This window comes from Pundamilia nyererei, unplaced genomic scaffold, assembly GCF_000239375.1.
Source record: "Pundamilia nyererei isolate P.nyererei 1_Seehausen unplaced genomic scaffold, PunNye1.0 scaffold00021, whole genome shotgun sequence".
NCBI lineage: Eukaryota > Metazoa > Chordata > Actinopteri > Cichliformes > Cichlidae > Pundamilia > Pundamilia nyererei.
The window spans coordinates 4,004,249-4,014,184 of NW_005187422.1; the positions used below are offsets into that span (position 1 = coordinate 4,004,249).

At 39.9% G+C, this 9,936-nt stretch overlaps 1 protein-coding gene across 5 annotated transcripts in view; it reads right to left on the reverse strand.

Annotated features, from left to right (window-relative positions):
- The window catches only part of iqsec1b (IQ motif and Sec7 domain ArfGEF 1b), a 234,192-nt gene that overhangs the window by 213,167 nt on the left and 11,089 nt on the right, over nt 1-9,936 (reverse strand). The gene's annotated exons all lie outside the window — the stretch shown is intronic.

A 9,936-nucleotide genomic window follows, 5' to 3' on the forward strand; every position in this document is an offset into this window, starting at 1 on the left:
CTTATCACTATGGGGAACAGAGCTTTCAGTCGCTCTTCTCCTCGGCTCTGGAACTCTCTTCCTCCTGCACTAAGAAATATTGACTCCCTCTCCGTATTTAAGACACAGCTCAAAACACATCTGTTTAAACTGGCTTATTCGCTTTAATGCTGATTTTATCTGTTGTCACGCTCTGTTTTGTAATTTTAACTTATTTTATGTATTTTATGACTATTGTTCCTTTTATTAATTGTGTTTTTTGTAAGGTGAATTTGGGTTTCTGAAAGGCGCCCTCAAATAAAATGTATTATTATTATTATTATTAAAATATACGAAGGGGATAAATAGAATAAATAGGAATAAAAATAAAAATACAAGTGAATTGCACATTTCAAGTATTGAGGTCTATTGCACCATTGACTATTAACAAAAGGTATTGCACAGTGAAGTGAAAAAGCACTACAGCTTAGTTGTTCCCTTCTCCTTTATCCCCCTTTTCCCCCTCCCTCTCCCCTCCCTCTCCCCTCCAGAGAGGAGTTAAACAGTCTGATGGCGTGTGGGACAAAGGAGTTTTTAAGTCTGTTAGTTCTTGTCTTGGGGAGAAGCAACCTGTCACTGAACAGACTCTTCTGGTTGTTAATGGCCGTGTGCAGAGGATGCCCAGCATTGTCCATAATGTCCAGCAGCTTTTTTAGTGTCCTTTTCTCTGCCACTGTCACCAGAGTGTCCAGCTTCATGATGACCACAGAGCCAGCCTTCCTGATCAGTTTCTCCAGCCTGGATGAGTCCTTCTTTGCTGTGCTGCTCCACAGCATAGAAAAGTACTGCAGCAACCACTGACTGGTAAAACATCCTCAGGAACTTCCTGCAGATGTTAAAAGACCTCAGCCTCCTGAGGAAGTACAGTCGGCTTTGGGCTTTTATTTACAGGTGCTCTGTGTTGCATGACCAGTCCAGTTTATTGTCCACCCACAGCCCGAGGTATTTGTACTTGGTGACCACCTCCACCTCCTCCCCCTCTATCTGAACCGGCAGTGGACCTTCTCTGGACCTCCTGAAGTCCACAACCAGTTCCTTAGTCTTTGAGGTGTTGAGTTGCAGGTGGTTTGTGTGACTCCATGCGACAAAGTTCCTCACCAGACTTCTGTACTCCTCTACCTGATCATCCCAGATACACCCCATGATGGCCGTGTCATCTGCAAACTTCTGAATATGGCATAATTCAGAGTTATAGCAGAAGTCAGAGGTGTACAGGGTGAAGAGAAGAGGGGACAGCACAGTTCCCTGTGGTGCTCCTGTGCTGCTGACCACTGTGTCAGACGTGATGTCCTTCAGCCTGACGTACTGTGGTCTGTCGGTGAGGTAGTCGGAGATCCAAGCCACCAGGCAGGGGTCCACCTCCATCCTGTTCAGTTTTTCCTGAAGCATACAGGGCCGGATGGTATTAAAGGCACTGGAAAAGTCAAGAAACAGGATCCTGACCGTGCCTTTTCCCCCCATCCAGGTGTGAGTGGGCTCTGTGTAGGAGGTACAGGATGGCATCCTCCACTCCGACATCCGCCTTGTATGCAAACTGTAGTGGGTCCTGGGCATGTTGTACCTGTGGTCGGAGGAGGTTGAGGAAGAGCCGCTCTAGAGTCTTCATAAGATGTGACGTCAGTGCCACCGGTCGGAAGTCATTCAGCTCATTGGGCCGGTTCCTTTTGGGGAGTAAAGTAAGCATATTTCTAAAATTATACAACTCCATACTAGGTAAACTAACAACTACATAAGTATATTATACAGACAACCCACTATACTTTTCTGCATTTTAAACTCAGTGTTTGTTTACTCTCTGGAAATTCTTCCTTGGTGCACAACTTACAGTTTCAAACCACACAAGCAACTGGACCATACAACCAGATTTTACCAGTGCACCAGAGATATGTAATTATATAACCACAGGGACTGGAATGTAGCTGTGAAATAAAGGCTCACAAACCAAGAAGAGCTCTTCCGTGACCTGCCGTGACCTTTGGACTGTTCAAGACAACGAAAAAAATTATGTCACAAGAACTGGAGATTAGGTTGGCATAGCCAGGCTCAGGGTGAAGACTGCAGCAATCTGGAACATCGTCAATGTTGTGCTACAGTTTAGTGAAATAAATAGTATGGGCAGTGTGGGCTCCCATCATAGTTCCTGAAAAAACAGCCACACATGTTTGGAATATCTAATCTTACCACTTTGAAAATACCTCTCAGGGTTTCATTTTCTTTATGATGCACAAAGTTAATGAAAACAAGTTTGTGGCAAGGCTAGAGGTGAGGCTGCCAGGTCGCCACCAGACACATGTGTCGACTGAAATTACTCAAATACCAGGAGACAAATCATCAGAGAAATCCATAGACTGTATATAAAAGATGGATGCAGTCACCTATTCACTTCTCGACATTTTGAAGTTGATGAGAGCAAAGTGATCAGGTAGCTACATCACTAAAACACATACAGACAGACACAGTGTGAAGTAACAAGCTAAAGAAATGGCAGGATTTCACTCACTAAAACTGAAAAACTGCATCACAGAGAAGCTTATAATTTATCAGATAACTCAAATAAAAATGATCAAAAAGTCCCAACAGCACAACCATAGCAGACACCTAACAATACCACTGTCTATGTTGGCACACTTGTCAATCGAAGCAGTCAAGCCTCTTACTTGAAACCTTAATGTTTCCAAATGGATGAGAAGGGTTTGCATTTAAACTCGAGATACAATCAGATTTTACTTTGGTATGCACATACCAAAACATCACAGAGTGCAGCTCATAAGAGGTAACACTGCTGTGTGGTAATTATGTGCTGCTGTTGAGATATCATCACTGCAGCTACACGTTGCTTCTATCAGGCTTTCTGAGTTAACAGGAATGGGTAACAAAAATAAGATAGCCTTTGAACTTCTGGAACTGATTTTATTTTCGCACTATATTCATGCTGCGCAGAACTGCATTAACACCCGATCCCGATCCCGGTTCTGTTTGTATGAACATGAATGTTCTATTAATAACAAGTTGTAAATGAGGTTTTTATCTTCTGCCATCGCCAGGTCAAGACTTTTTCTCATACAGAACCATTAGATGCTAGGTGAGAATGCTCTTTCAGAGAGTTACTGGCACGACTTTAGACTCTGCTCCTGTTTTTGAGGATGTCTAATCACTTAATTTTATGTTTTTCCAAAACCAGTTCCATCTGATTCCATCCAGTGCTATTGTCAGTCATCTATCCATCCCTCTATGCATTTTGTCAATGCTTATTTAACTCTGGGGCACACTGGCATTTGAGATTGTCCGAGCTGACAGTAGGCGAGAGGCAGTGTACAACCCAGACAAGCATGTTCTTTCACTGATACCAAAGAGGTTTTCATATATTTGGTATCTCATATTAGTTTCACACCACCACTACAATTTTTTTAAAATTACACTTTACTTTTATAGTGTTTTTGGATTACCTCTTAACTGCCTTAAAATCATATAAAAATGTAAATAATATCAAAACACAACTGTTTTTGCATGGGTTCTCTCCGGGTACTCCAGCTTCCTCCCACAGTCCAAAGACATGTTATGCTAGGTTAACTGGTGATTCTAAATTGTCCACAGGTTTGAAAGTGAGTGTGAATGGTTGTCTCTTTCTGCGTTAGCCCAGATAGGCGACCTGTGCAGGGTGGTCCCTGCCTCTTGCCTATGGTAACGGCTTGGCTCGAGCCTATGGATGTAACATTTGATACCGTTCTAATAAAACATACCAATATGCACGATGAAGCAGTGGTATTAGTTTGGTTTCTGTCCATAAAAACAGGAAGGAGAGAGCAAAACAAATTCCAAATCGAATTATTTCTAATATTTTTGTATTCTATATTTCATTAATAAATTACTTTAAAAAAACAGACATTGGGAATCTGAGCTATTTAACATTTAGGGATTGATAGTTTGGTCATTACAGTTGAGAACTGGCATGGATATGTTATCATTTAACTATGTGCATGGCTCTGAAAGTTAAAGTTGTCATTAACACTAACCGTTAGTCAACTCCACACTGAACCTCCGATAACTGCTGAGAAAACCTGCAGCATTCAATAATAAGCTGAGTGGAAAATCTGTGCTTCCAGAGCAGCTCAAGTATTCAGTCTTCTGGGGGATGTGAAATCAAATAGAACTCACCTCAATGCTGTCAACAGATCCATATCGGCTGCCTGGCCCTGAAGGACATGTCTGACCCCAAGCACAGACTGGGTAGATACCGCAGTAATATCATAAATACATTTTAGCTACAGTCAACATCTGTGAAGCTTTTACTTTGTCATGAGCAGGTAGAGGGTGGCTTAAAACCAATACAGGTCAAGACTGCAGAGTCAACATTTCAGCTGAAAAGAAAAAGGCAAATATATTTGGAGAGTTTTTTCACTTAAAATCTCACCATGTGGTTTCATGAGATAACAGCTGTCTTGGGTTGTTGTATTTCATGAAGATTACTGAAGCCACGCATTATCATGACCAACACCACTCGTTCCAGTACACATATATAAGATTATCTGAATAAACAAAGGTGGCAAGAAACACCATCATACCATTTATGAAACTCGACGACTTTATGTTTTCATGTCCCTTTTTTAAAGTTCTGAACCATATTCGACAAAAGACTTTCAAACCGACATCAGACTGAACCTCTAAACTGTTCTGACCGAAAATGTCAAGATGACATCTCACATAGGAATTTAACAAAGTAGCTCTGTGAGTGGATCTTTCACAGAGCTCATTTATACTCACACCTGACCTTTAGATATTCTGCCCTCAGAGGAGGATAACAAATATTTGATCATGGACTGAAAAATACACATTTTATGTTTGATGGACAGGAACAATATGTAGATTAGGAATAAATTAATGGGACAATGCCCCATTTCAAGGTGATCCTGCCTCTCATGTCATACTTTATTTTTAGTTAAAGTTTGCTTTATGTAAAAATCTCTAAATCTCTGCGTTCTTTATGTTGTGATCTAAATTTTAGACCACAACAGAAACAATGACTTTTGTAGTTTGTTGTATCACTGACACCTCTGGATATTTCCCAAAAGCATGCAGCTTGCTAGATTGTGCCAGTTGAAGTTTCCTTACTTCTGTGATGCTGTAAAACATTAATAAGCAATAGTCCATGGTAAAAGATGCATGAGAAGGCAAGAGCAATGCACAACATACACATCAACAGTCACAATAGTATCACAATAGTCTAGGGACTTATATTAGACCATGGGGTAGTACAGAAAAAACCCAATGACCAGATGGCCTTCGATGAACAAACACTTGGCGACAGTGGGAAAGAAAAACTCCCTTTTAACAGGAATAAGCCCCGAGCAGAACCAGTTTGAGGGAGAGGCAGCCATACACAGAGATCAGCAGGATGTGTCTAATTAGACTAATGTTACTAACAGACAGTGATCAGCGACACTGAACTAATTTGCCAGTACAAATCAAACAATAACTATAGCTACAGTGTAAAGCCGATGCGCAACTACCTTACAGCACAGTGACTGACTGGATCTTAAAAGCATAACATTTTCTCTAAAAACACAATTCTTTTTCAGCATGTCATTATAGTCCCACTCACTCAGTTCCTGAAATAATCTAACAGTACTTGTTTGTGACTTTCTGTCTGTCTTCTAATTAAGTGCAAGGACACGGTTCACATGGATTGAGTTGGATATAAAAATAAAAAAATTTCTAAAATGAGTTGCCGGTGTTCTCGGTTGTATTGACGGACCACTGCTAACACTGACAGATGCAATCAAACAGTGGGGCTATACTTGAATGCATTTGTCTTATTTAATATTGGCCTTTTCTATAGAGATTCCTATGTCCATCTTTCCATCATCTTGGTCCTTGTGGACAACAAAGCCAAACCACAGAAGGGTCATTCTGCCGTCTGCATTCCTGATAATAAGCCATGAAATAAAAACAGTCAGCTCATGTTCCCTCTCTAATTTTTTAATTGTTGTCTGGGAGAAACAGACACATCGATTTGTTACCAGATGGACAAGTCTTTGAACTACCTGTAATAACAGATGGAGTGTGGGTGGCTGCTGAAAGGTGTGTTCGCACGGGGAATGGGAGTTCATCCACAGCTGGTGTAACCAGCCAGAACTGTAAAAATCCTCAGAAGCTAAGAGCAAACATGTGTAGATTCAGTCCAGACGGTTCTCATATTTCCTCTTTTTTCCGAGGTCGTCATTTAGGAATGTGGTGGGTAGCCAAAAACGTAATATGTTACGCTTTGGGAGTGAGAACATGTTGATAAGCCAGTTATCTACATGAAATATTTGTATGACAAGTTCACCAACATATCCAGCAAACACAACTCAAATGCCTTATGTTCAACCACCACTGAAATGAATGGAATCCAAAATCACTCTTTTAGTCATCAGCCAACCGATATTTCATAAAAATACTGAACAAAGATCAGCTAACCGATAAATCAAATGGTTAATAAATATATGGGACCTCTCCATTAAAACCAAAGGTCTTTTAGGGAAGTAGAAAATGTTCCTGAGACTAAATACATGAAACAGCTACTTGTAAATTTTAATTTAGATATATTGAGTTTGTCCTAAGAATCCTGTAAAACAACTATCCACCCGAGGCCAGCACACCTGGATATAAAGTATTTTGAAAGGGTGCAAGGCTGAGGGTAGAAGAGGAGGGGTGCTGTTTCATATTAAATGTGTTCATCATATGTTCTCCAGAAAGCATCCCGTGCAGCTATTGTTAAACTAGTGACTGAATACGAAACAGTAGAGGAGAGTGGAATCAAGCTGACAAATCCTCATACCATGCTAAACTTTAACATAACCTACATGTATGCACGCAACTTCCTGCCTAATATGGTTAATGACTTAAATGTACAATTCCAGCTCATTTTTGCACTTTGGGCGCACAATAATGCAACAGATGAGCAGTCTACATGATAGGTCCTTCAGCTGGCAGAGAAATGGATTCACCTCAATGATAGATGGCCTCCATTTGCACACCTGATAAAATCCTACTGAAAAATGTTATCATCTCCTCTGAAGTGGATGGTGCCAGGGTAGATCAATTTAATGTCATGTCTTTGACTAAATTCCAGGACTGCTGTACATAATAGATTTTCCATAAAAACAGAAAAGAAGACGGAAAAGCATGAGGACATTTCTCAGTGAGTAATGTCTCAGACTCCTGAAATATGTCTTGCAAATCAAAAATGGCCACGTGGAGACTGCCTCCTTTGTTAAAATCGCCATCTTTTTAACATTAGGAATGTTTACAGCCTGTTACTAAACAGGGTTAAACCTCTATGGACAGCTTCCCCCCTTGAATGGTTCTATGGGTCAATTCTTTTATAAGTCATCTTTTTGGATACTTGAGTTAAGGATATGACCAGTTACAGCTGTAGCGAGTTTGTGTGTAAAAGCCTCACGTTCACTCAGTGGAGAAATGATGTTGTTCGTGTCTTCTGATTTCTGTTTTGCTGAATGTAATTCAGTATTTCATGAATTTCTTACTTTGCACTAGCAGGTATGTGTCTTTGTGTGCTGCACATGTTTGTTAACCAACCGGAAACGACTTTTTCAAGTAACTGTAAGTTACTAAAACTGCAAACTGTAAGTAAACTGTAAGTAACTGTAAGTGTGAGTTATTAAAATCCACAAAATTGGTGTAAATAAATTCACCACAATGCAGGAAAGTAGGTGCCTATTGTTTAATGGAGTGCAATCAGTGAGTAAATAGGTAGAAATTGGTGACATCAATCATAAAAGGTTCATTTTTTGGACATTTTTGGACAATTTCCCCCATCCTCCAACAAGCCGTGCATATTCCATGCCTTTGGTTCCAGACTTTTCCCTTCCCTGTTCACACAACCTGCACAATATATGATCATTACCATATTCAATGACCATTAAATGGCTGAAATTTTGAGCACTTCACTGAAATACTTTGAAAAGGAAAGTGCATATCTGTTTTGCAAGCAAGTTCTTTTGATTGTAGCACAGTGTGAGTAAAGACATTCACATCATAAAGAATACAACCCATAAAATATTAGAGCAGGTTCACAACAGTTCTCTGACAACAGTCACGTGGAAATCTGCTGACTGAGATGACAGTTATTGGGGCTAAAGTGCTGTCAAAGGCAGACAGGCGCTAACAGAAAGGACCGCTGAAAGCTAACGCGAACAACAGAGCTTTCTAAACCTTCAAAAGGAACTTTACAGGTGTTTTATGAGTGAAGGTTTGTTTGGTCTTAAACCAATTGCCATGATTAATGACGAATGCAAATAAAACTGTCTCTTAACACTCTGGGCATCTTTACACTGGTACCTCATACATCAAACACTTCTTGGCAAAAACTCAGGAAAAAAAAATCTAATTTGTACCGTTCTGTTCCAGTAAACATTATGTGCTCCTGCACTGCCATGAGATTATCGATAAGCATGACTCAACACAGAGCTCCCAGAGGGGTCCGATTTATTTCAAGGAAACAGTCACAGCTGATTTGAATCTTAATACGAATTCTTAAAAGAGTCTTTCGTGACAGTTCAACTGCATCCAAAGCACCATCTTTATGCTAATTGCTATTAAAAAAGTTGATGCAAAGGTGATGCAATGGACGATCAACCTCATAACTCTCATATCTGCTATCGTATGCATTATGCATTTCATACATTGGTGCTAGAAGAGCTGACTAGTAGTCATCCAGGATTAAATGAGAATGTAATTCATTACGGTACTATGATAATGAATCACACGCTCCAAGGAGTAACACATTACCGTTTTAAAAAGTAACAAGTAAAGAGTAATGACACTGGAGCCTGAACAAGAACACAAAGAGGCTGAACAATCTGAAAATTCAACTGTTCAACACCAGCAGTCGTACTGGAGCTTTTTATGGTATTACAATATTTTAAAAATATGTTATTGTCTTATTATCTCTTATATATTACTAAAACTCATTTTAGAAACTGAATCTAAGGTCAGATCATTACCTTTCAGACAGCACAAAGTATGCACTTTGCATAAATAATGCCATTTTTTTTCTTTTGTGTTTGCAGTAATTTTCTTTACATTTTTCACATGAGCTTGGTTCAATCAGGATCAGCCCAACTAAACCCAAACAGAACAATCATAGGCTGCTATCAATAAAATTCCTCATTATCATCACCAGGCTATGATATGATATTATATGCAAAATAATTTACATTTTTACTTCTGTCCAATCAGTTATCCTTTTAACAATGAGTTACGGGTCAGTGTTATTGAATCAGTTCTAAATATACGCAACAGCAATTCAGCTAACTTTGTTAATGATCACACCATAAGGTGGCCTCTTTATTAGGGAGACACCTGCAGGGCTGAAAAACACAGACAAACCGAATAGCCACACGACTCAATCCCCACAGCCTCCTGTGTCAAAATGACCATAAACAATCAGCTGTTACAAAAATGAACATAATCAACTACATACAACTGTGGATAAGTACAGATTTGGTCATCTACATCCATCAGAGGTGACTAAAATGAATAACCAGTCAGTGTGTACTTTTGCTAAAGCCATGTATCACTCTGATACTACCAGTAGTGATATGTTCTGCTGCACGTGCTCCTGAAACCACTGACGGTGTCCAGAAAAGAACATTGGCTTCATACATAATTAGAAGAGAGATGGCATCCATCATACTTTAGATGGAGCTAAAGTAGTTCTAGAAATGTGAACAAATGTATTAAACACCCCGAAACACGACTGTCCAGAGCTGGGACCAGGAAGCAGAATTACAGTCTGATATGCTGCTCTTCAGTTCCTCTCCTCCTGTCTTCTCCCCAAAACTTCACTCCGGAGAGTGTGTGTGTGTGTGTGTGTGTGTGTGTGTGTGTGTGTGTGTGTGTGTGTGTGTGTGTGTG